A 25811-nucleotide genomic window follows, 5' to 3' on the forward strand; every position below is an offset into this window, starting at 1 on the left:
CGTGCTTAATAACGATGGTGTATCGGTGCTAAAGATCTCCCAACTTAAATTACTAAAATTTACTTGAAATTTACCTTTCCCCTAACTTGACACCTTGTTACTGTTTGAGTCTGTTATTGATATCTTATTTTTTCTCTATTTAGTATTACGCATTCGATTGAGAGGGTGATTAGTTTTACATACTAGTACTATTCCATATGTACTAACGTCTCTTTTGCCGGGGGCACTGCATCTTTAATAGATGCAGGTGGTTCTATAGCAGGTGGTATTGATCAGTGATAGCAGCACACCTTCTCCTCATCTGACTTGGTGAGCCCCATTTCACTTCGGGGTCCTGTATTTCTATCTTTTGTACATAGCATTTTGAGGTATAGCCGGGGCCTTGTTGCAGGCACTGTCATAGCACTCTTTTATTCCTGTTAGAGGCTTCGTAGATATAGTGTGGTTTGTACCTATTTTTGGGAAAGTTAACTAAAAATGTTGTAATCGTATCATTTGTCCCACTTTAACTATGGTTGTACTATGTTCTGTTTCAAAAACTTATTGATGACGTAACTAATGGAAATGAACTGGTGTTAATATGACCTCCTACGGTCTAATTAATGAAATGTATCTTTCAATTTATTCATGGGTGAGTTGGGTAGAAGGTATTGTAAAGTCTTTCTTGACCGGGGTATCTCAGTTAAGCGTTGGTCGTGCTCCCCGAGGTTGGGGCGTGAAAAACTTGGTATCAGAGCCTAAGGTTTTAAAGTGTCCTAGGATGTCTCGGAGCCGTGTATAGTAGAGTCCTTCTTATCGGTGTTGTCGACCACATCTATAATTAGGAGGCTACTTGGGCATTTAGGAATAATACCCTTCTTTGATGTTTTAGATCATGCGATAAAGATGATTGTATGATTGTTCCTCCTTTAACTCGTGCTTTGCTCTAACTTTCAGTATATGGCTCCTAGGAAGAAGCCAAGAACTGGCCAAGGAGCCAATGTTACCCCAGGAGTGGCAATTGATTCGATACTTGATGATGCGGGTGAACACCCGAGGGGTGAGGACATTCCCCCGACTCCTACACTGCCTGATTCCACTACACCTGATTAGACCGCACCAGTTCCTGCACCTACTAAGGGTGCAACTATCCCTCCAACTGATATTCCAGTTCCACCCTCAGCCCCAGCTTTCGGTTCCGATGTATATGATAGGGATCTTAGGGGAGCCATACAGATGTTGGCTCAGATAGTGGCTTCCCAGGCCCAGAGATCAAATGTGGCACCCAGCTCTTCTAGTCAGCCAGGCGATTCCACTAGTTCCAAGGTGAACAGATTTCTCCAGTTGGACCCTCCAGTGTTCATAGTTACTGATCCTGGGGAGGACCCCCAGGATTTTATTGATGAGATGCACAAGACCCTCCGAGTTATGCATGTGTCACGACCCAGAATTCCCATCGTTGGGACCGTGATGGCGCCTAACATTCCACTTGCTAGGTAAGTTGACGTTAGAGAATTATTAAGCTAATCCTTATTCAATTCAGTAAATAACAGCAAATAAGATAAAATGAAATACAGCGAGTGCGGTATAAAATAAAAACTTCATTAACTACTACCACCCGGATCTGGAGTCATAATTCGCGAACTTCTAGGATTTACTATAAGTAAAAGTCTGAAAGAAATACAACTGTTTGAATGAAAGAAATAGTAAAAAGAAACTGAAAAGATAGACGGGGACTTCAAGGTCTGCGAATGCCAACAGATCTACCTTGAGTCTCTGATGAACCAGTCCGAGCTGCTATGCCTTTCGATCAGCTGGGAGGCCAGTACCAAAATCTGCACAGGAAGTGCAGAGTGCAGTATCAGTATAACCGACCCCATGTACTGGTAAGTGTCGAGCCTAACCTCGACGAAGTAGTGACGAGGCTATGACAAGACACCTACATAACAAACATGTGCAATTTAACAGTATATGTACAAATAATAGCTAAACATGTACTATTGGGAGGGGGAACATGCTGAGGGGAATACGGGATAGAGAACTACTGTAGAATGGTAACTTGAACAACCAATATACTATGAACCAATAAGGACAAGTAAACACAGTAAAGGAAAAATGCACGATATTACCCTTCATGCTTTTACTCTCAACCTCACCATAAAATCAATAGAAACGGTACGGCATCACCCTTCGTGCATTAACTCTCATAACATGGCACGGCATCACCCTTCGTGCATTACACTCACAATATGGCACGGCATCACCCTTCGTGCATTAACACTCACAATATGGCACGGCATCACCCTTCGTGCATTGACACTCATAATATGGAACGGCATCACCCTTCGTGCATTAACACTCACAAGGATGGAATGAACGCAAGGCTGACCATACTCGCTGCCTTTCTACTCAAGGCGTCGGCCACCATATTGGCCTTCCCGGGGTGGTACAAAATAGTGATATCATAGTCTTTCAATAGCTCCAACCACCTCCTCTGCCTCAAATTGAGATCCTTTTTCTTGAAAAAATACTGAAGGCTCCGATGATCCGTGAAGACCTCACATGACACATCGTAAAGATAGTGCCTCCAAAAAAAGCGACTGAATCAAACCAAAAATCGCACTTTGAAAATTTAGCATATAACTGGCTCGCTCTCAGAGTCTGAAATACAATCCTAAGATGTTGCTCATGCTCCTCTCGACTGCGGGAGTAGATCAAGATATTGTCAATAAACACGATCACAAAGGAGTCCAAATAAGGCTTGAACACTTAGTTCATCAAATCCATGAATGTTGTTGGGGCTACTGCTCGGAATCTGGGCTGAGCCCTACCCCTACCTCGGCATCTGGAACGGCCTCGGCCTCGACCTCTACCCCTCGTAGGAGCTGCTACTGGAGGCTCTGGATGCTGCTCAATTGAAGAAGCAGTACGTGTTCTCGCCATCCGCGGAAGGACGAGAATAGAAAAGTTCAATCAGCAATGATAGAATAAAATCGCATGATAGAGAAGAATAGAAGTGAAGTGATTCCTAAACTTCATAGCCTCTGGAAGATAAGCACAGACGTCTCTGTACCGATCCTCCAGACTCTACTAAGCCTGCTCGTGAATTGTGAGACCTAGGAAACCTAGTGCTCTGATACCAACTTGTCATGACCCAGAATTCCCACCGTCGGAATCGTGATGGCGCCTAACATTCCACTTGCCAGGCAAGCTGACGTTAGAGAATTATTAAGCCAATCCTTATTCAATTCAGTAAATGACAACAAATAAGCTAAAATTAAATACATCGAGTGCGGAATAATATAAAAACTTTATTAACTACTACCACCCGGATCTAGAGTCACAATTCGCAAACTTCTAGGATTTACTATAAGTAAAAGTCTGAAAGAAATACAACTGTTTGAATGAAAGAAATAGTAAAAAGAAACTGAAAAGATAGACAGGGACTTCAAGGTCTGCGAACGCCAACAGATCTACCTTGAGTCTCCGATGAACCAGTCCGAGCTGCTACGCCTCTCGATCAGCTGGGACCAATACGAAAATATGCACAGGAAGTGCACAGTGCAGTATTAGTACAACCGACCCCATGTACTGGTAAGTGTCGAGCCTAACCTCGACGAGGTAGTGACGAGGCTACGACAAGACACCTACATAACAAATCTGTGCAGTTTAACAGTATATGTACAAATAACAGCTAAACATGTACCATTGGGAGGGGGAACATGCTAAGGGGAATACGGAATAGAGAACTACAGCAGAATGGTAACTTGAACAACCAATATACTATGAACCAATAAGGACAAGTAAACACAATAAAGGAAAAATGCACGGCATCACCCTTCGTGCATTAACTCTCATATCATGGCACGGCATCACCCTTCGTGCATTAACACTCACAATATGGCACGGCATCACCCTTCGTGCATTAACACTCACAATATGGCACGGCATCACCCTTCGTGCATTAACACTCACAATATGGCATGGCATCACCCTTCGTGCATTAACACTCACAATATGGCATGACATCACCCTTCGTGCATTAACACTCACAATATGACACGGCATCACCCTTCGTGCATTAACACTCACAATATGGCACGGCATCACCCTTCGTGCATTAACACTCCCCTTACTATAATGCAATGAACAAATATCAACAGGGAGATAGAATAACAAGTACAAGCCTTACTTCAATATTTGGTTCCACAATATCAACCTCAACTTCGGAATCAATACTCAATTATCACCAGAAGATCCATAAACATGATAAGAACGATCAATTTAACAATACTAGTCTAAACATGGATAACATGAACAAAGGAAGCTATAATTGCAAGAAACCAAGGCCCGCCCGCATGCTTTAACCGACTATAACGCATAAGTACTCGTCACCTCACATATACGTTGTTCCCCAACATTTAAACATGTAGCAAATAGACAAAAAAAGTCTTATTCCCTCAAGTCAAGGTTAACCACGACACTTACCTCGCTCCAAAGGCCACTCAATTCTCAATTACCGCTTTTCCTCTGGAATCCACCTCCAAACCACTCGTATTTATCCACAAATGACTCAATAATATCAAATATTGCTAAAGAAATCAATTACAATGCATAAATTTAGATTTCACAAACTTTCCCCCAAAAAGTCAAAAATCGACCCTGGGCCTGCTAGGTCAAAACTCGAGGTTCGGAACAAAATCCATTCACCCGTTCAGCCCCGAGCCCGATTATATAATTAGCTTCGGAATCCGACCCCAAATTGAGTTCTAAATCCCCAATTTGCAAAAAAAAAACTAATTCTTCCTAAATCTCTAGTTTTCTACCATGAAAGAATAAAGATTAGGGCTAGGAATTTAATGGGTGATAATAGAAATGGAAGGAAATGAGTTAAAGAGTATAAACCTATGAATTGATGTTGAGTTTTCTCTTCAAAATCGCACCTAGGCCGAGCTCTAATGGAGAGTTTATGAAAAATGGGTAAAATCCCGTTTTGGTTCTGTTTTAAGGTCTGGGCGTCAGGCCTTCTTCGCGTTCGCAAAGGGCCTGCTGCGTTCGCGATGAGCAGCAGCCCGAGTGGCTTTCGCGTTCGCGAGTCCTCCTTCTCGTTCGCGAAGGCTGCTCCCCCCTGGCCTTCGCATTCGCGAGCCCATGCTCGCGTTCGTGTAGAAGAATGACTGCCCCCTCCCCCAGGTCCCTAAAGCTTCGTGTTCGCGAGAAGCTGGTCGCGTTCGCGAAGGGTAAGGATCCCATTGCCTCGGTTCGCGACCCAGCTACCGCGCTCGTGATTAAGAAAAATCACCCTGCCCTAGTTTACTCTTCGCGTTCGCGAGAGTACCTTCGCGAATGCGAAGAAGAACACACCAGATAATAGCTGAAGCCAAAAACCAGATTTTTTCTAAGTTTCAAAATACCTGTAGCCTATCTGAAACTCACCCGAGCCCTCGGGGCTCCAAATCCAACATGCACACAAGTCCAAAAACCCCATACGAACTCGCTCGCGCGAACAAAACACCAAAATAATGCCTAAATCTACGAATCGGACACCAAATCAAATGAAATTTTCAAGAAAACTTTAAAACTTCTAATTTCGCAACCGATCGTCTGAATCACGTCAAATCAACTCCGTTACTCACCAAATTCGACAGACAAGTCATAAATATTATAGTGGACCTATATCGGGCTCCCAAACAAAAACACGGACCCGGTATTAACAAGACCAAACATCAGTCAATTCTTAAAATCATCAAGCTTTTAGACTTTTAATTTTTAACAAAACTTCATAACTCGAGTTAGGGACCTCCGAATTTTATTCTGGGGATATGCTCAGGTCCCAAATTACGATACGGACCCACCGGGACCATCAAAATATGGATTCGGGTCTATTTGCTCAAAACATTGACCGAAGTCAATGTAAATGAATTTTTAAGGCAAAATTCTTATTTTTATAAGTTTTTAACATAAAAGCTTTCCGGGAAGACGTCCGGACTGTGCACACAAATCGAGGAGGGTAAAAATGAGATTTTTAAGGGTTCAAAGCGCATAATCAGGTTTTAAAATATAAGATGACCTATCGGGTTATCACAGCATGCTACTGAGACAGAGGGAGCAAAATTGGCCTCCTACCACCTGAAAGGGGTGGCCTATTCTTTGTTTGAAATGTGGGAGGACTCCCGTGAGGAGGGAAGCCCTCCGGCGAGGTGGAGTGAGTTTGCCGATGCTTTCATTGACAATTTCTTGCTTGCCGAGACTAAGGCAGCCCATGCCTTCGAGTTTGAGAACCTAAAACAAGGTAGCATGAGTGTGTGGGAGTATCATATGAGGTCCGCGCGCCTGTCCAAATATGCCATCTACATGTTGCCTACTATGGAGGATAGAGTGCGTCAGTTTGTACATGGCCTTAGCCCCTTAGTTATTAATGAGTCCGCTACAGCTGCCTTGAATTCTGATATGAACTATGGTAAGATGGTGGCATTTGCTCAAGCCACATAGACCCTCAAACTGAAGAATAGAATGGAGCGAGAAAGTAGCAACAAGGCCCGGTCAGCGGGCAACTTCAGTGGTACTTCTGGAGGTGGTGGTGGTAGGACAGCTTCCAGGGGAGGGTCATAAGGACCATCCCAGTATTTTTCTCAGTCTTCAGTCAGTGCACCACCATCGGTGTCCAGTTATCAGTACTGTAACCGTTTCAGGCCCAGCCGGGGCAACAGTGGATCCTACCAACAGGGTCGGTCTGGAGGAGATTTCAGCATCAGCGGAGGCCCCCATGTCCTAGGTGCGGGAAGATACACTTTGGGACATGCAACATGGATCAGCCCATATGCTACGGGTGTCGAATGAGGGGTCACATTCAAAGGTATTGTCGTTCGTCTCACCAGAGCATGGGCAGGGGTACAGTACAGCCATCCAGTTCTACAGCTACTACATCTATAGCACCTCCTCCAGCTCGAGGCACCCCAGCACCCGCAGGACGTGGTGCAGCTAGGGGTGGCGCATAGGGTTCGGGAGGACCCAGTCGTTTCTATGCTATGAGGGGTCACCAGAGTTCAGAGGCTTCTCCAGATATTGTCACGGGTATATTGGCTGTCCAATCTCATGATGTGTATGCTCTTATTGATCCCGGTTCCACTTTGTCCTATGTTACTCCCTATGTTGCTATGGGATTTGGGATAGAAACGGAACAGCTCCATGAGTCGTTCTCTGTAGCTACTCCAGTTGGTGAGTCTATTGTGGCCGCGTGAGTTTATAGGTATTGTGTTGTCACGGTGCGTGGTCGGGACAACATGGCCGATCTCATTGAATTGGGGATTGTTGATTTTGATGTAATAATGGGGATGGATTGGCTTTATTCATGTTTCGCTAAGCTTGACTGTCGAACCAGAACCGTTAGGTTTGAATTTCTAACTGAGTTAGTGATTGAATAGAAGGGGGATAGTGTGGTGCCGAAGGGTAGGTTTATTTCTTAAATTAAGGTCAAAAGATGATTAATAAGGGGTATATATACCATTTGGTCCAGGTTACAGACACCGATACTGAGGCACCTACACTTGAGTCAGTGCCTGTTGTGAATGAATTTATGGAGGTCTTTCCGAATGAGCTCCCTGGGATCCCGTCAGACAGGGAGATTGATTTTTGTATTGATGTGATGCCAAGCACGCAACCTATATCTATTCCACCCTAAAGAATGGCACCAACAGAATTGAAGGAGCTAAAGGAATAATTGAGAGATTTGTTAGAGAAGGACTTCATCCGTCTGAGTGTGTCGCCTTGGAGCGCACCAGTTCTATTTGTAAGAAATAAGGATGGGTCCCTAAGAATGTGTATTGACTATCGACAGTTCAATAAGGTTACAATAAAAAATAAGTACCCACTGCCGAGGATAGATGACTTATTTGATCAATTGCAGGGTGTTAAGTACTTCTCCAAGATTGATTTAAGGTTCGGGTATCACTAATTGAAGATCAGGAAGCAGGATATTTTGAAAATAGCTTTCAGGACCCTGTATGGGCACTTTGAATTTCTGGTAATGTCTTTTGGGCTAACAAATGCCCCGGCAGCTTTCATGGATCTTATGAATCGAGTCTTCAAACATTTTCTCGACTCCTTTGTAATAGTGTTTATTGACAATATCCTTGTATATTCGCGAAGTCGAGAGGACCATGTCGGTCATCTCAGGGCAATTCTACATACCCTATATCCGCACAAGTTGTATGTGAAGTTTTCAAAATGTGGATTTTGGCTTGAATCTGTCACATTCTTGGGTCATATTGTCTCTAGAGAAGGAATTGAGGTTAACCCCTAGAAATTTCCAGCCGTGAAGAATTAGCCTAGACCTACTACCCTAAATAGAGATTCGCAGTTTCTTGGGCTTAGGTGGATATTACAGGAAGTTTGTGGAGGGGTTCTCTACTCTTGCCTCTCCGTTGACTAAATTGACGCAGAAGGCGGTTAAGTTTCAATGGTCAGATGCTTATGAAAGGAGGTTCCAAGAGTTTAAATCAAGATAAACTACGGCACCGGTGTTGACTCTACGAGAGGGTACAAATGGGTTTGTAGTATATTTCGATGCTTTGAGGATTGTACTCGGGTGTGTATTAATGCAACATGGCAAGGTGATAGCTTATGCTTCTAGGAAACTCAAGAAACATGAAAAAAACTATCCAACACATGACTTAGAGCTTGCGGTGGTGGTATTTGCATTGAAGATTTGGCATCATTATCTGTGTGGGGTCCATGTAGATATATTCACGGAATATAAGAGCCTACAATACATTTTCAAATAGAAGGAATTGAATCTGAGGTAGAGGAGATGGCTTGAGTTACTCAAGGATTACGACATCGATATCCTATATCATCCGGGGAAGGCTAATGTTGTGGCGGATGCTCTTAGCCAGAAATCTACGGGTAGTTTGGCTCACTTGGAGGCATATCAAAGGTTGTTGGCTAAGGAGGTTCATCAGTTGGCTAGTTTGGGAGTTCGTCTTGCGGACTCTAGTGAAGGAGGGGTGATTGTGCAAAATAGGGTTGAATCATCACTTGTGGTGGAAGTTAAGGAGAAGCAATACAACGATCCATTGTTGGCGCAATTGAAAGAGGGGAGTCATAAACATAAGACCATGGCCTTTTCTCTTGGCGTAGACGATGGTACCCTAAGGTACCAAGGGCGACTATGTGTTCCAAATATGGATGGTATCCGGGAAAGAATCATGACCGAGGCTCACACTTCTAGGTATTCCGTGCACCCGGGCTCTACAAATATGTATCATGATCTTAGGGAAGTCTATTGGAGGAACGATATAAAGAGTAATGTAGCGGACATTGTGCTAAGATGTCCAAATTGTCAGCAAGTGAAGGCCGAACACCAAAGGCCCGGTGGGTTGGCACAGAACATAGAGATTATGATGTGGAAATGGGAGATGATCAACATGGACTTTGTGGTAGGGCTATCTCGCACTCCTCGCAAGTTCGACTCGATTTGCTTAATTGTGGATCGACTCACGAAATCAGCACACTTCTTACCTGTTAAGGCTACTGCCACAGTAGAATAGTATGCTCTATTGTATATCAAGGAAATAGTCAGGTTGCATGGCACTCCAGTTTCTATTATCTCAGATCGAGGGGCACAGTTCATGGCTAATTTTTGGAAGAAGTTTCAGCAAGGTTTGGGTACACAAGTGAATCTTAGTACAACCGTTCACCCGCAGACTGATGGGCAAGCAGAGCGGACTATTCAGACGCTTGAGGATATGTTGCGCGCTTGTGTTCTTGACTTCAAGGATAGATGGGATGATCATTTTCCTCTCATAGAGTTTTCCTATAGCAACAGTTATCATGCCAGCATTTAGATGGCACCGTTCGAGGCATTATATAGTAGAAGATATAGATCTCCCATTGGGTGGTTCGAGATTGGGGAAGCGAAGTTGATAGGGCCAGACCTCGTGCATCAGGCTATGGAAAGGTTAAGATCATTAAGGAGCGGTTGAAGAATGCCCAGAGTCATCAGAAGTCCTATTCAGATGTTCGTCGTAGGGATTTGGATTTCAAAAAAGATGATTGGGTATTCTTGAAGGTTTCCCCTATGAAGGCATTATACGGTTCGGTAAGAAAAGGAAATTGAGTCTGAGGTATGTCGGATCATACAGAATCATTCAGAGGATTGGTCAGGTGGCTTACAGGCTAGAACTACCGCCAAAAATGTCTTTAGTGTACCCAGTGTTCCACGTGTCCATGTTGAGGAGGGTAGTTGGAGATTCGTCGCTCATTGTTCCGGTTGATACAGTTGAGGTTAATGAAGAACTAACTTATGAAGAAATTCCAGTTGCAATTCTTGATAGGCAAGTTCAAGAGTTGAGGAACAAAGAGATTGCCTCCGTGAAAGTACTATGGCGGAACCAGCAAGTTGAAGAGGCCACCTGGGAGGCCGAGGAAGAAATGAAGAAGAAGTACCCTCATTTGTTTGAATATCCATGTATTTATAAAGTTGTGTTTTATGAAAATGCTAAGAGTTACCTTCTATTAATTATGTATCACTTGTACAGTTCATGTTTAACGTATTCCTTTTGGTAGTATATTGCTCGTGAGGCCACGGTTGGCATTGTTTTAATGTTATGTTGCGTCGTTAGTTCCAGTATATGTTGTTAGGACTGGTTTTGGGATTCTATGGTAGGTGGATGGGCCCAATTACAGGGGAGACTCTGGCGAAAGTTTTAGAAATTTAGGGAGTTAGTCAAAATAATTGGAACTACTGGTGTGTGTTGTAGCAACTGGGTCACATTGGGCGCTAATTGTGAATTTTGATCCCCATTCGAGGACGAATGATCTTAAGTGGGGGAGGATGTAAGGCCCCATAAATATTTCACCTAAAACCCGGAGTTTCATAATGCCGGGGTAGACTTATGCGTTATTGATTGTAGGGGAGTTGAAGAAATTTTTTAGAAATATAGGGCATTTATGCGGTCTATTCTGCGGTGGCAGAACTGATCTGCAGACCGCAGAAGCATTATGCGGTCGCATATGCGACCGCAAATATATGACGAAGCTTCATTTTTTTCTAATTTTTGGACCCGACTCCATTCTTATAAAACAGCCTTGGGGATCATTTTAAAAGGGAAAAACATATATTTCTAGAGAGAGGGAGTGGCATAGAGTGAGAGGGGAAGTTCCTAAGCTCATTATTCATCAATTCTTGCTCAAATTTGAAGAATTTGCAAGAAGAATTCACTAGGTCTTCATCCTAGAGGTAAGGTTTTGCTCCATAGCCCTCAATTTCGTGATTTTAATTGAATATAGGTAATAAGCCAAGAAATTCTTGGGTGTGGGAGTTATTTATTTTATATGCATGTACCATCAAGGGTAGTGGGAAGATGAGCTCTTTTGAGTGAACTTTGGGTAGTGGGGTGAAAGAATCCACCATAGGAGGACCTTGAAACCTTAATGTTCACCTAGTGTTTGATAAAATGCTCAAGTGAGCTGGAACTATGATCTCCTTTCTAATTTGTGTTCAATTTTGCTATATCTCTAAATAGATTGAAGTGGCTAACATTTTCGGAACATTGTAGTAATTTAAAAGGCTCGAGGCAAGGTATGTTGGCTAAACTCTTCTCTTAGAATTGAACCCCACAATATCCTTGTAAGTCCCGTATTGCTCATTATAAATTAATTATTTTGAATAAGCCTTGTGTCGAAAGATATATCCATTCAATTGTATTCCCAATGTTCTTGTTATGTTGAGTTACTACTTGAGTAGGTGATTAAGCATGGGTTGTGTGTTATTATGTTATGATTTAAAAATGTAATTTTTAATGAAAGTTATCATGTCAATTGTGTAAGAAGTCACATGTGCCTAAGACCCTAAATTTCTCAAATATATGTTTAAAGTCTAGATTTGAAAGGTCTTGTTGTTGATTATCCATGATAATGTTTGAAGGTGAAATAGTGAGCATGAATTATAAAGTACGGCCAACGTGCCAAGGATGATATTGCGTTATGGCCAATTGTGCCAATAAAATGAATGACACGTACAAGAATATGAATGAGTGGAAAATACTTTTATTAATAAATACTTTGGGACTATCGATTAGAAACCGAGGAAGGGTAGGTCGAAATAACCTAATCCTGAAACTACACGTGCCGGTGTAGGAGTAATTAAGGGGTAAATCCCAGTGATATTGTGATGAGAATTGTTTCCTCTTTATCGGATGAGATTGATGTGTTGAGCTGTTTCCCCTTATATGGGATGAGATTATTGCTAGCGAGATGTGATATGATGTCGACCCACACGACATTGTGTTGAGACGGCTTAGCCGGTCGGGCTGAGATCGGATGCCATGCCGCGCACATGGTGGTATTATGAGTGTATGTCTCGGTGTGAGATACTTAGCTGGCCGGGTTGAGATTGGACTTCGTGCTAAAACACGATGGTGTATCGGTGCTAAAGATCTCCCAACTTAAATTACTGAAATTTACCTTTCCCCTAACTTGACACCTTGTTACTGTTTGAGTCTATTATTGATTTCTTGTTTTGTTCTCCGTTTACTGTTGCTCATTCTATTGAGAGGGCGATTAGTTTTACATACTAGTACTATTCCATATGTACTAACGTCCCTTTTGCCGGGGCGCTGCATTTTAATGGATGCGGGTGGTTCTAGAGCAAGTGGTATTGATTAGTGATAGCAGAACACCCTCTCCTCATCTGACTTGGTGAGCCCCATTTCACTTCGGGGTCCTGTATTTCTATCCTTTGTACATAACATTTTGAGGTATAGCCGGGGCCTTATTGTCGGCACTATCATAGCACTCTTTTATTCTTGTTAGAGGCTCTGTAGACATAGTGTGAGTTGTACCTATTTTTGGGAAGGTTAACTAAAAATGATGTAATCATATCATTTGTCCCACTTTAACTATGGTTGTACTATGTTCTGTTTCAAATACTTGTTGATGACGTAACTAATGGAAATGAACTGGTGTTATTCACATGACCTCCTACGATCTAATCAATAAAATGTATCCTTCTTTTTATTCATGGGTGAGTTGGGTAGAATGTATTGTAAAGGCTTGCTTGACAGGGGTATCTCGGTTGAGCGTCGGTTGCGCTCCCCGAGGTCGGGGCGTGACATTCACATTGAGGCAAAGTTGTAAAGTTGTGAAATACCATTCTTGTTGAGTTATTCACTTTCGGTTGTTATTGTGAGGCTCTTATGCATATTGTGGTTGAGCCATGGCCATTTATTGTGGAAACACAATTATTGTTGACTTCTTTGGCAAGTTGTGATATTGGGAACTTGAGGTGCGATTTGTGATACGTTGCGATATTGATACGCATGCGATGGTATAAGGTTCGAGGTTGAAACACATGTGGTGAGATAAGGTGGGCTTCATATGTGTGTTGCTAGTAGGGGAACTACTTGAAACCATGTGGTGTGATGAGGTGGGCTAAAACGCGGGAAGCTATTTAGAGAAAAATGATTTTTAAAACTAAATGCAAGGCTCCCGCTGTGATATAAGGAAAGATTGTGAATTGTTTTGTGATATGAGACTAGGTGACATCACAACATCCTACGGAGGGAAAATAGGGTCGTGACATCAATAATCCAGCATATAAAGAAGATATGCAAGTACAGCAGGCAACAGTCCAGGAAATTGCAAATAAGGGTGAAATGCAATAACCAAATAACAGTCTGTTGCGGCGTGCAACCGGATCCAATAACCATAAGCCAATAAGGCCTGTTGCAGCGTGCAAACCGATCCAATAACAGTAACCAGCTCTCACAGAGCTCACATCAACTAGAAACCTGTCGGTCTCTAACAATCCACGTGTACTCCATCAAGCAAGAAACATTAAAGGGTGACCCTAGGGGGATGGATCCTTATCCATATGCAAGCACGATCGATTCAACGTGCTACCAGCCCGGCGTGGTCACATGCTCAATATCATAATTTGCCCAGCGTGGTCACAGGCATAACAACACAATTTGCCCGGTGTGGTCACATGCATCCAGTCCAAATCACATCACACAGAAGCAAGTGTACAATAACACATGTATATGATGAATAATTATTCAGATTTCATACTTTTGGACTGGTATAATAACATACTATAGTATAGGCATGTGCAAAGTGTGCTATCATAGCTCAAATTGGCAATTTTATCATAGAAATAGAAATTACCAAGTTTATTAAGTGAATTAGCCACTTCATAATCTAAAACATAGCTCAAATAGTTCACAACAATGATACAAATATAAGAAACATTATAGCTTAAAGCTTAACATTCAACTCTAGGCATATCATAGCCTAAGCACTACCCCGGGTATGGATAAACACACCGGTGCTCGCACATGGGATCAACCCCACACATATGCGCACACATAGCGCGTAACTATCATAAATAATTTAGGCAACTAGTGCCTCAACCGAGTTTAGATAAGATACTTACCTCAAACAAGCCAAGACAAATACCGAGCAAGCCAAACGATACTCTAGAAATGCCATCCCGCGTGTATCAACCTCTGAACGGCTCGAAACTAGCCAAAAGCAATTCAAAAATATCAAATAATGCCTAAGGAAACAATCCCAAATGATAAAGGTCAAATCTTTACTCGTTTACTCAAAGTCAACCAAAAATTCAAACTCGTGCCCGCACCTCGAAACCCCTTAAAAACTCACAAAATCTGAACAACCCATTTAATTACGAGTCCAGCTATACTAATTTCACTCAAATACGACTCTGAATCGATGTTGAAAACTCAAAAATTCACTTTAGGAAAGTTTAGGCAAAACCACCCAATTTTTCTTTAAAATTCATAATCCAAATGCCAAAATCAATGATAGATTCATAAAATATAATCAAAACCGAGTAGAAAATACTTACCCCAATCCATGTGGTAAAAATTGCTTCTACAATCTCCCAAATCCGAGCTCCATAGCTCAAAATATGATAAAATGACCAAGACCTTCGAAATAGAGTACTTTAAAGGTATAATAGCCTAGTAAATACTTGTACTTATTTTGGTTTGATATCTCGGTCCTTCTATTTCACTTTCTTTCATTCAACCCTTTCTACTTGATCAAAATCTATGTTTTGAAACCTTGTGACGATGTGTGTCTCACAATCGCGCAATATCAGAATCCACATGGGATAAAATATTCCATGTCATTTTTTATTTTACAAAAAAATATAAACTAACCCTTTTGACTTTTTGACTTTATCTTCATTTTTTTCCTACTCCACCGTCTCTTCTCCTTACCACCAACAACTCCACCACTGCCATTGCCGGAAAATTTCTCCGGCCACCGGAGAACACCATGAACCTTCGCAAGCTAGCCACAATAAAACTCTTCCGCACTCCTCCATCTTTATTCCTTCACCGATACAACCAAAAAGATAAATTCACTTCCCAACCATCTCCAGAATTTCACTTCTCCATTAGCTAGAGATCGATCTTCATTCTCCATTGGTTTCTTATTATTGACAAACATCACACTTCATTTCTAGATAAACTGAACATATTTTGTTTTTCAAAAAAGCAGATTCACTTCTCCATTAAAATCGAACAGCCCATCCTTTGCTATTTAGAAAAGTGTTATCTGGAAATTACAATGATTTTTGCCTATTGGATGAGAATAGGTTCAAGGAAAAATGGTTTTTGGGTGAATATTCGGAGGAAGGACGGGAAGGGGTGGGGGTGTGTAGGTGTGGGAGGGGGGGTGAACGGGAAGGGGAAGAAAGAGAAAAAGAAATAGAAATGGGAGAAGGGTTTTAGGGAAGAATGGGAAGGGGAGTTATTTTTTTTCCTTTAAATTTTACTGTTTGTTTTTCATTTTTGTTATTTTTTCTTCTTAGTTCAATCATTTCTTAGGCCAATTATTTATGTTCACCCTCGTTGTATGCGTGAATTACACGCTTGTTGTCCAACTCAGCCAAAATATTGCCACATATGATCGGTCAACGGTCAGAGGGGTTTAAAATATAGGTTTTGATTAAGTAAAAGAGTTTGGACAAAAACAAGTTAAGTAGAAGGACCGGGATGTCAAACCGGAACAAGTTTAGGGGTCTACTAGGCTATTCTGCCTACTTTAAACACTGCTCCATAGGTACCATTCGCAATCGCGGTCTCCAACCTCTAGATCGCGATTCAAAAAATTTCCAGCACATATTTTACCCTTCGCGATCGCGGCCATTTCCCCTAATCGCGATGAACAAATTTCCATTACCCTTCCCAAACCCTTCTCAGATAGCCTGTAGTGCATCAACCATAACCTTTTGTACAAAACTCCAAATGTTAAACGGTTTGATATTCTGAAAACTATACACAAAGGGCTACAACTTTAATTTTTGAATCATCTCCAAATTCCTTATAGATTGCAAGATATAAGCTTCTTAAGTCAGGTCAGTGACAACAGAATTTTCTTCTACGCGATCGCGAAACGGCTTCCGCGATCGCTATTCACAGTGCCCAAAATAGCAATTAGCTCTTCGCGAATGCAACTCAAAGTCCGTTATCGTGATGCACACCCCTGCGTTCAAAAACTAGCAACTAAAAACAGCCTAGAAATGGTCTGAAACCACCCCGAAACTCACCCGAGCCCCTTGGGACACTGTCCGAACATACCAACTAGTCCCAAAACATATAACAGACCTACTCGAGGCCTCAAATCACACATAATAACATCAAACCCATGAATCGTTGATCAAGATCAATCTCTTAAGTTCATAAACTTCAAACTTCGAACCAAGCGTCCGATTCAAGTCTAACCAATCTAGAATGAATCAAAATTTTGCGTACAATTTCCAAATGAAATATCGAACATATTCCAACTCCCGGAACAACAATTCGAACCTGATAACATCGAAGTAAACTCCCGGTCAAACTTATGAATATTCCAAACCTTCAAATTTCCATCTTTCACCAAATAGTGCCGAAACCTTCTAGAAACGTCCAAATTCAAATCAAGGCATACGCCTAAGTCCAGAATCGCCATTCAGACGTAACGGAACCATCAAAACTCTGTTCCGGGGTTAAATACACAAAAGTCAAACTTGGTCAACTCTTCCAACTTAAAGCTTCAAACATGAAATTTATTTTTCCAAACTAATTTTGAATCACTGAAATATGAAACTGACGATACACACAAGTCATAATACATCATACGGAGCTACTCATGCCCTAAAACTACCGAGCGAAGTGGAAATACTCAAAATTACAGGTCGGTTCGTTTCATCATAATGATCTTCTCTTTGGCAGCACGCAACCTGATCTCATATACATAATAAACAATGTTGCAGCGTGCAACCCGATCCCAATGTTAATAAATACTATTGCAGCGTGCAACCCAATCCTATATATAAATAAACACTATTACGGCGTGCAACCTAATCTCAATATATAGTAATATCATATGAAACCACAACAACAATCAAACGCGGGATAAGTTCACAAAGTAACACGGTGAAAACGAACATGCAGTATTCAACTAGGTAATACAACTCAAATACAGTAAGATGAGCACTCCAATATCAAAATCTAGTCTACTGTATATAATAATAAGGTTTCCACAAAGCATAACGCACAACCAATCTATAGGTCACTCAATCTGGTTAAGCAAAGGAGAGTAGGACATGAATCAAGTAAAGATGTTTGTCAAGTAAGATCAGGGAACAAATGAAGGCATTGAATATACGAAATCATGTAGCAAGTTGAAGCATGTAGCAAGTAAAGTATTTAATATGTGAAGGCATATGGTAAGTAAAAGCATATAGTAAGTGAATAAATATAGCAAGTGAAAACATGTAGTAAGTGAATACATGAAGCAGGTTAAGGTATATAACAAGTAAATCGCGTGACAATTAGAGGCATGTAACAGTATGTGCTAATAACAAGTAAATGCATAAATTCGAATAGGACATGTAGCAGAAGTAAATCAAGTAAGAGCGTAGGTGTAACAGTAATAGACAAGGTAGAGACATAGCTATAGCGGTAACAGTCTAAATGAAAAACACAGAGGTAACTACATAACCAACTCAAACGGAAGATATCTTACAAAAAAACACACATTAGTAGAAACCAAAGAAAAGGGCATATAAGTGTTTAACAGACGAATAATCATAACAGAATTCCAACTTCCTTTCTTTTCTCACGGTAATAACCAATAAATGAATCTCATTTCAAATCTCATGGAAATACTCATCATGCTAACATCTTATCAACCATATGGAAAATACCCATCGTGACAAACATAGCCCTGAGGCTGTGACGATCCGATAGGTCATTTTGAGTAATAGCCTTTATTTTTGTGTTTCGAGACCTCCCATAGCTTCATTTGATGTTTCATGATTTGCGTGCGTGGTCCGTGTCGCTTTTCAGAAATCATTTATGTGAAAATTTGAAGAAAATATAATTTTTCACTTAAAATGAGGCTAGAGTTGACCACGGTCAACATTTTTGGTTAACGACCCCGGATCGGTGTTTTGGCAATTCCGGTAGGTTTGTATGATATTTTTTGACCTGTACGCGCGTTTGGTTGGGGTCTGGGGTGACCCTAACGCATTTTGGCACATTATGTGCGAAATTGTGTTTAAGTTGAAAATTCTTGAGTTTTGAAGATCAATTCTTGTTATTTGATGTTATTTTGATGATTCTAGGTAGCGAGAAACTTTGTAGCATATTATTACACTAGTGCACATGTTCCGTTTGGAGCCCGAGGGGCAAGTGAGTTTCAGGTGAGTAACGGATGAGTTTGGGATGGTTTGAAACTGCTGGTATTCAGCAGTTGTTGGTGCATTACTGCAGATCTCACAAATGCGAGGTCTGGCTCGCATCTGCTAGCCTCGCTTTTGCGATCAAGATATTGCATTTTCAAGCATGGGCCTAGGCTGGGAGACCTCGCATTTGCGAGAAAATATTCGCTTTTTTGATGGAGGGACAGTCACATTTGTGGACAAGTTGGTCGCATTTGCGACCACTTGATCTAGGACATCTTCGCAAATGCGAAGTCGCTATCCACATTTGCGAAGGGGGAAGTTCGCATTTGTGACTTCTGTGCATATGATGCACTGATCGCATTTTCGATCCGTGTGTCGCATTTGCGGGCATCGTATTTACGAATAAGTGTTCGCAAATGCAACACCTGCAACTGGGTAAAAGAGGGGGGAAATGGGACTTAGCTCATTTTACACCATTTCTTAACTCCAAACACTCTAGAGGCAATTTTTAAAGAATTTTTTCCTCCCAAATTTATTAGTGACTCTAATTCATTTTCTATCAATTTTCTATTACATTTCATGAATTTTTAACATCGAATCTTTGAATTTCATGATAGAAATTAGGGATTTTGGGTAGAAATTAGGGATTTTATAAAATTGAGATTTAGACCTCAAATTGAGGTCGGATTTTGAAACAAATCACATAATCGGGCTCGGGGGTGAATGAGTAATCGGGTTTTGGAACAAATCTCGGATTTCGACCAAGTGGGCCCGGGGTTGACTTTTGTTGACTTTTTCAAAAATGATCAAAATTGAACCTTTTTTATTCGTGGGTAGTTTCTAAAACTTATTTTGAATTATTTGATCGTTAATTGGCTAGATTCGATTGGTTTGGAGGCTTGTTCGAAAGGTAAGGCCATGGTTGGTTGATTGATTTGGTTGTGGAGTGAGGTAAGTGCCGTGTTTAACTTTGACTTAAGGGAATTAGGACTAGTTAGTCTATTTTCTATTTGAAATACATGTAGGGACGGCATATATACAAGGTGACAAGTATATATGCGTCGTCATGGGTTAAAGCATGCGGGTGAAAATTGATTTATTGTACCATGTCTCTTCTTTTACTATGCCTTATATGCTTTAGTTAGATTGTTATTCTTGGTTGATCTCTTTCGTGTTATTGATTAATTTGAAGTTGTTGGGATATCGGATGTTGAATTTGTTGTATCATAACACTACGGTTGAAGTTAAAATTGGTTTTCCACCTTGCTTGATACTTTGGGCTATTGTTGTTGTTTGGTGAGGAAGAGTGAAAAGCACGAAGAGTTTTGCCGTTCCATATTTGCATATTGTTATCATTGTATGAGCGAATGTATGGGTTAAAGCACGAAGGATAATTCCATGAACTTGGTTGTTTTATTATCATCTATCATATCATGTGAGGACGAAAGTAAAAGCACGAAGGGTGATGTCATGCCATTCCTTTAATCATATCATTATCATATGGCGAGGATGAGAGTAAAAGTACGAGGGTGATGCCGTGTCATTGCATTTATCTTATCACACGGTGAGGATGAGAATTAAAGCACGAGGGTGATGTCGTGCTATTGGTGATTTTATTGCTTTACTATCACGACCCAAAACCCGCTAGTCGTGATGGAAGCTAACCCAACCCGCTAGGTAAGCCAATTAACAATAATCCAATTCAAATGAGATTTACTGAGAAAATAAATGATGAAATAGCTGAACTTTTATACAACAACCCGTAAAATGTTACTTAAAAATGTGGGGTTTCGTGATTTCAAAATAGACTTATGTGTCAATGATTATAGAGATTCTTCCCGGCGAGCTTGCGAGCCTCGGTACGGACTTTTTAGGTTGAACAACGCGTTGGGGAATTGAAGAAATATTTTGGCAGCGTGGGGCATTTTTGCGGTCAGTTTTGCGGTTGCAAAACTGATCGGCAGACCGTAGATCTGTCGAAAAGTGAAGCAGGGAACTGGTAAAATTTGGGATGATATTTTGCAGTCAATTATGCAGCCACATAAATATTTCGCGGGCCGCACAATCCATCGCAGATCCAACACAACTTTTCGGAGGGAAGTTCTGCGGCGCATTATGCAATCACAGGATAGGTCTGCGAACCCCAGACCGGTGGCAAAGTGAGGCAGGAGTGCCCAGTTCCTGAGGGCCATTATGTGGATCGCAGAAGCATTATGCGGTTGCATATGCGACAGCATATCTGCATCGGGGCTTCATTTTTTTAATTTTTTATCCTACCCTATTTCGATATATTGAAGTAAAGGGCCACTTTTGAAGCAAAAATCTGATATTTCTAGAGAGAGGGATTACCATAGAGTGAGAGGGGAAGTTCATAAGCTTATTGATCATTAACTCTCAAAGTCGAAGAATTCACAAGAAACTTCACTACATCTTCATCCTAGAGGTAAGATTATACTCCCTACCCCTCAATTTCATGATTTTACTGAAAATAAGCAATGAGAAAAGCAATTCTTGGGTGTGGGAGTTGTCCATTATGTATGCATGTACTATCAGGGGTTGGGGGAAGAATGTTGAACTAAATTGGGTAGACTTTGGGTAGTGGGATGGAGGAATCCACCATAGGAGGACCTTGAAATCATAATACCCACCTAGTGTTTGATAAAATGCTCAAATCAGCTCGAACCATAAACTCTCTCCTAATTTGTGTCCAATTTTTCTGTATTTCTAAATAGATCGAAGAGGCTAAGAATTCTGGAACATTGTAGTAATTTTAAAAGCTTGAGACGAGGTATGTTGGCTAAACTCATCTCTTAGAATTGAACCCCACAATATCCTTATAAGTTTCGAGTTGTTCATTATGGATTGATTATTCCGAATAAGCCTTGTATCAAAAGATATATGTTCAATATGTATTCCAATGTTCTTGTTATGTTATATTCTATTTGAATGTGCTCAAAGTATGGGTTGCATGTGTAAATGCTATAACTTTAAGTCGTGACTCAAGCGAAGGCTATTATGCCAAATTGTGTAAGAAATTTCAATATGCTTAAGACTCTTACTTGCTCACATGTGTACTCAAGTCTTGAATAAAAATGCTTTGTTGTTAATAACCTATGATGATATTTGAAAGTGAAAGAGGTGAGCAGAGTACGAAACATGAAATATGGCCAATATGCCAAGAATGATATTACATTTGGGGCCACTAGTGCCAATGAAACTAAGGAATGTTTAAAAGACGTTGAAATGAGTTGTGAATCCTTTTAATAACAAACACTTTGGGAGTATCATTAGTCACCGAGGAATGGTGGGTTGAAATAGCCTAACCCCAAAACTACACATGCCAGTGTAGGAATGGATTGTAATTATTCCCCTCATTTGGGGCGAGATTGATGTAATGAAATATTCCCCTTTATTTGTATGAGATGATTGCTATAAAAGGGTGATGTCGATCCACACGATATTATGGTGAGATGGCCTAGCCGGTCGGGTCGTGATCGTACGCCATGCCACACATATGGTGGTGATTGTGCTGAAAATTATGATCAAGATAATGATTGGAACTGTGATAGTGATTGTGATTGTGGTTGATGTCTTCGGGTAAGACGGCCTAGCCGATCGGGCTGAGGTCGGACTCCATTCTAAAATCACGGTGGTGTATCGGTGTTAAGATCTCCCAACCTAAAATAATGGAAATTTACTTGGCACTTAGGTTGCTCCTAATTTGATGTATTAGTATTGTCTTAGGCTTCCATTGATTTATGCATGTCCTTCCTTGTGTTATCATTCATTCTAATGAGAGGGTATTTAGTCTTACATACTAGTACTATTCCATATGTACTAATGTCCCTTTTGTCGGGGGCGCTGCATCTTTAATGGATGCAGATGATTCCGCAACAGGTGTCATTGATCATTGATAGCAATACGCCCTCTTCTCAACAGATTTGGTGAGCCCCACTTCATTCGGGGTCGTGTATCTTTTGTCCCAAGTGTATTATGTTTTGAGGTATTATCTTTTGTCTCTTGTTATCATTGTATTTTGTATCTGTAGAGGCTCCCTAGATGCAGTGTGGGTTGTATATGGGTGTTGGGAAAGTCAAACTAGCCTTGTTGTATTTGAATCATTTGTTGCACTTTAACTATGATTGTGTATGTATTTTGATACTATAAGATGAAGTGACTAATGGTAATGGAATTGGCATTGTTCTTGGAATCCACTCAATGTTTAATTAATGATATAAATGTATCTTCTTTTTATTCACGGGCGAGTGTGGTAGATGGCACTGTGCAGGCTTGCTCGACCGAGGTAACTCTATTGAGCGCCGGTTGCGCTCCCCGAGGTCGGGGCGTGACAAAGTTGGTATCAGAGCCTAAGGTTTTAAAGTGTCCTAGGATGTCTCGGAGCCGTGTCTAGTAGAGTCCTTCTTATCGGTGTGTTGTCGACCGCATCTATAATTAGGAGGCTACTTGGGCATTTAGGAATAATACCCTTCTTTGATATTCTAGATCGTGCGATAAAGCTGATTGTAAGATTATTCCTCCTTTAACTCGTGCATTGCTCTAATTTTCAGTATATGGAGCCTAGGAAGAAAGCAAGAATTTGCCAAGGAGCCAATGCCACCCCAGGAGTGGCAATTGATTCTTTACTTGATGATGCGGGTGAGCACCTGAGGGGTGAGAACATTCCCCCGACTACTACACTGCCTAATTCCACTACACTTGATCAGAATGCACCAGTTCCTGCACCTACTGAGGGCGCAACGATCCCTCCAACTGATATTCTAGTTCCACCTCCAGCCCCAGCTTCTGGTCCCGATGTTTCTGAGGGGGATCTTAGGGAAGCCATACGTATGTTGGCTCAGATAGTGGCTTCTCAGGCCCAGAGATCAAATGTTGCGCCTACTTCTTCCAGTCAGCCAGGGGAATCTGCTAGTTCCTGGGTGAACAAGTTGCTTCAGTTAGATCCTCCAGTGTTCACAGGTACTAATCCCGAGGAGGACCCCCAGGACTTCATTGATGAGATGCATAAGACTCTTTGAGTTATGCGTGTTATTGAGACAGAAGCAGTGGAGTTGGCTTCCTACCACTTGAAAAAGGTGGCATATTCTTGGTTTGAATTGTGGGAGGAGTCCCGTGAGGAGGGAAGCCCTCTGGCGAGGTGGAATGAGTTCACTGATGTTTTCATTGATCATTTCTTGCCCGCCGAGACTAAGGCAGCCTGTGCCGCCGAGTTTGATAGCTTAAGGCAAGGTAGCCTGAGTGTGTGGGAGTACCATATGAGATTCACACGCATGTACAAGTACGATGTATACATGATGCCCACTATGGAGGCGAGAGTGCGTCGGTTTGTGCAGGTCCTTAGCCCCTTGGTTATTAATGAGGCCACTACAACTGCCTTGAATTCTGATATGAACTATGGAAAGATTATGGATTTTTCTCAAGCTACAGAGAGCCGTAAATTAAAGAATATGATGTAGCGAGAGAGTAGCAGCAAGGCTTGGTCCACGGGCAATCTTGGAGGTTCTTTGGGTGGTGGTGATGGTAGGTCAGCATTCGGGGTAGGTTCATCAGGGTCATCCCAGTCTTTTGCTCAGTCTTCAGTCAGTGCACCGCCGTCAGGGCCCAGTCAGCAGTAGCAGAGTCATTTTAGGCCCGGTTAGGGCAATAGGTGATCCTACCAGCAGGGTCGGCCTGGTGGGAGATTCTAGTAACAGCAGAGGCCCCCATGCCCTAGGTGTGGAAAGATACACTTGGGAATCTGCTACATGGACCTACTCATATGCTACGGATGCGGATTAAGGAGTCACATTCAGAGGGATTGTCGTTCGTCCCGCCAGGGTGTGGGCATGGGTATGGCACGGCCAGCCAGTTCTTCAGCTACTACATCTCAGCACCTCCTCCAGCTCGAGACACTCCAGCACCCGCAGGGCGTGGTTCAGCTAGGGGTGGTACACAGATGATGAGTGGTGATTTTACAACTTATCTTAGACTCTTTTCTTTAGTTTTTGTATCCTTTAATTATAAAATGAGGTGATTTATGATGTGCATTGCTAGATTTTCAGGTAAATGAAGTCTTGAAGAGAATTGAAATTAAATGAAGTGGATTCATGCAAAAAGAGTGAAAGAAGTGCAAAAATCTCCAGTGAAATCACATTTGCGCAGAAGCATCCGCATCTGCGGTCTCGCATCTGCGAGAAATGGTCTGCATCTACGGAATAAGACTTACAAGGCATAAATCACATATGTGATTGATGAACCGCTTCTGCGGTTGAAAACCGCTTTTGTGCTCTTTTAGCCACTTCTACGGAAGAGCCATTTCCACCAAGCTTCGTTTCTGCGTGTATGATTCCGCATCTGCAGAGCCGCATCTGCGTTGATTTTCCGCAGGTGCGGCCAACGGGCTTCAGACCTGGGCAGACTTGAAAATTCATATTTTCTCCATTCCAAATCCACAAATACACGACCTAGCCTATTGGAAACAAATCTTTGGCAGATCTTGGGCAGCTTTGATAGCTTTTGTCAATCTATGCACATCTTGGAGCTAGAGTTCTTGCACACACACTTGGGTCTTGAATAGTTTAAACTTTTGGTTGAGAATTTCTTACCCATTTATGTTCATTTCTTCATTTCCTTGCTATGTATTGTATATCTAAATGTGTAGTTTTTTTTTTCCAATACTTGAATCTTGTTTATGGGAATATTCATATTTAAAGTGTGGATTAATACCTTATTGTGCTTGTGTATTGAACGATTTTTATTTATTATGAAGTGAGTTATTGTTTCTTTAATTATTCTTGTTCTTTAATGTTTCCAAAGGGATTAGCTAACTCTAGGACTCGCCAGTTCACTTCGAATTAATTTTGGGAAAAATAACTCGGGGTTGAGAAAGATTAATTAACAAGAAATTGAGGCATTAACCCTCACTTTATAGATTCTACCTATGGATAGGCTTTAACTACTTGTAGCCAAATTTGGATGTATTTTATCTCTTAATTCTTTTAGGGATAATTCAATTAGGAATTCTTGGAAGTCTTCGGAAGAAGCTAATATAGAATTATTACCCGAGGCTAATTAATAATAAACTCTCTCATATTTGTAAAATCGTGAAATACATTGGATCGTTACTTGAGTTTAA

Source organism: Nicotiana tabacum, chromosome 2, assembly GCF_000715075.1.
Source record: "Nicotiana tabacum cultivar K326 chromosome 2, ASM71507v2, whole genome shotgun sequence".
In the NCBI taxonomy this organism is placed as follows: Eukaryota; Viridiplantae; Streptophyta; class Magnoliopsida; order Solanales; family Solanaceae; genus Nicotiana; species Nicotiana tabacum.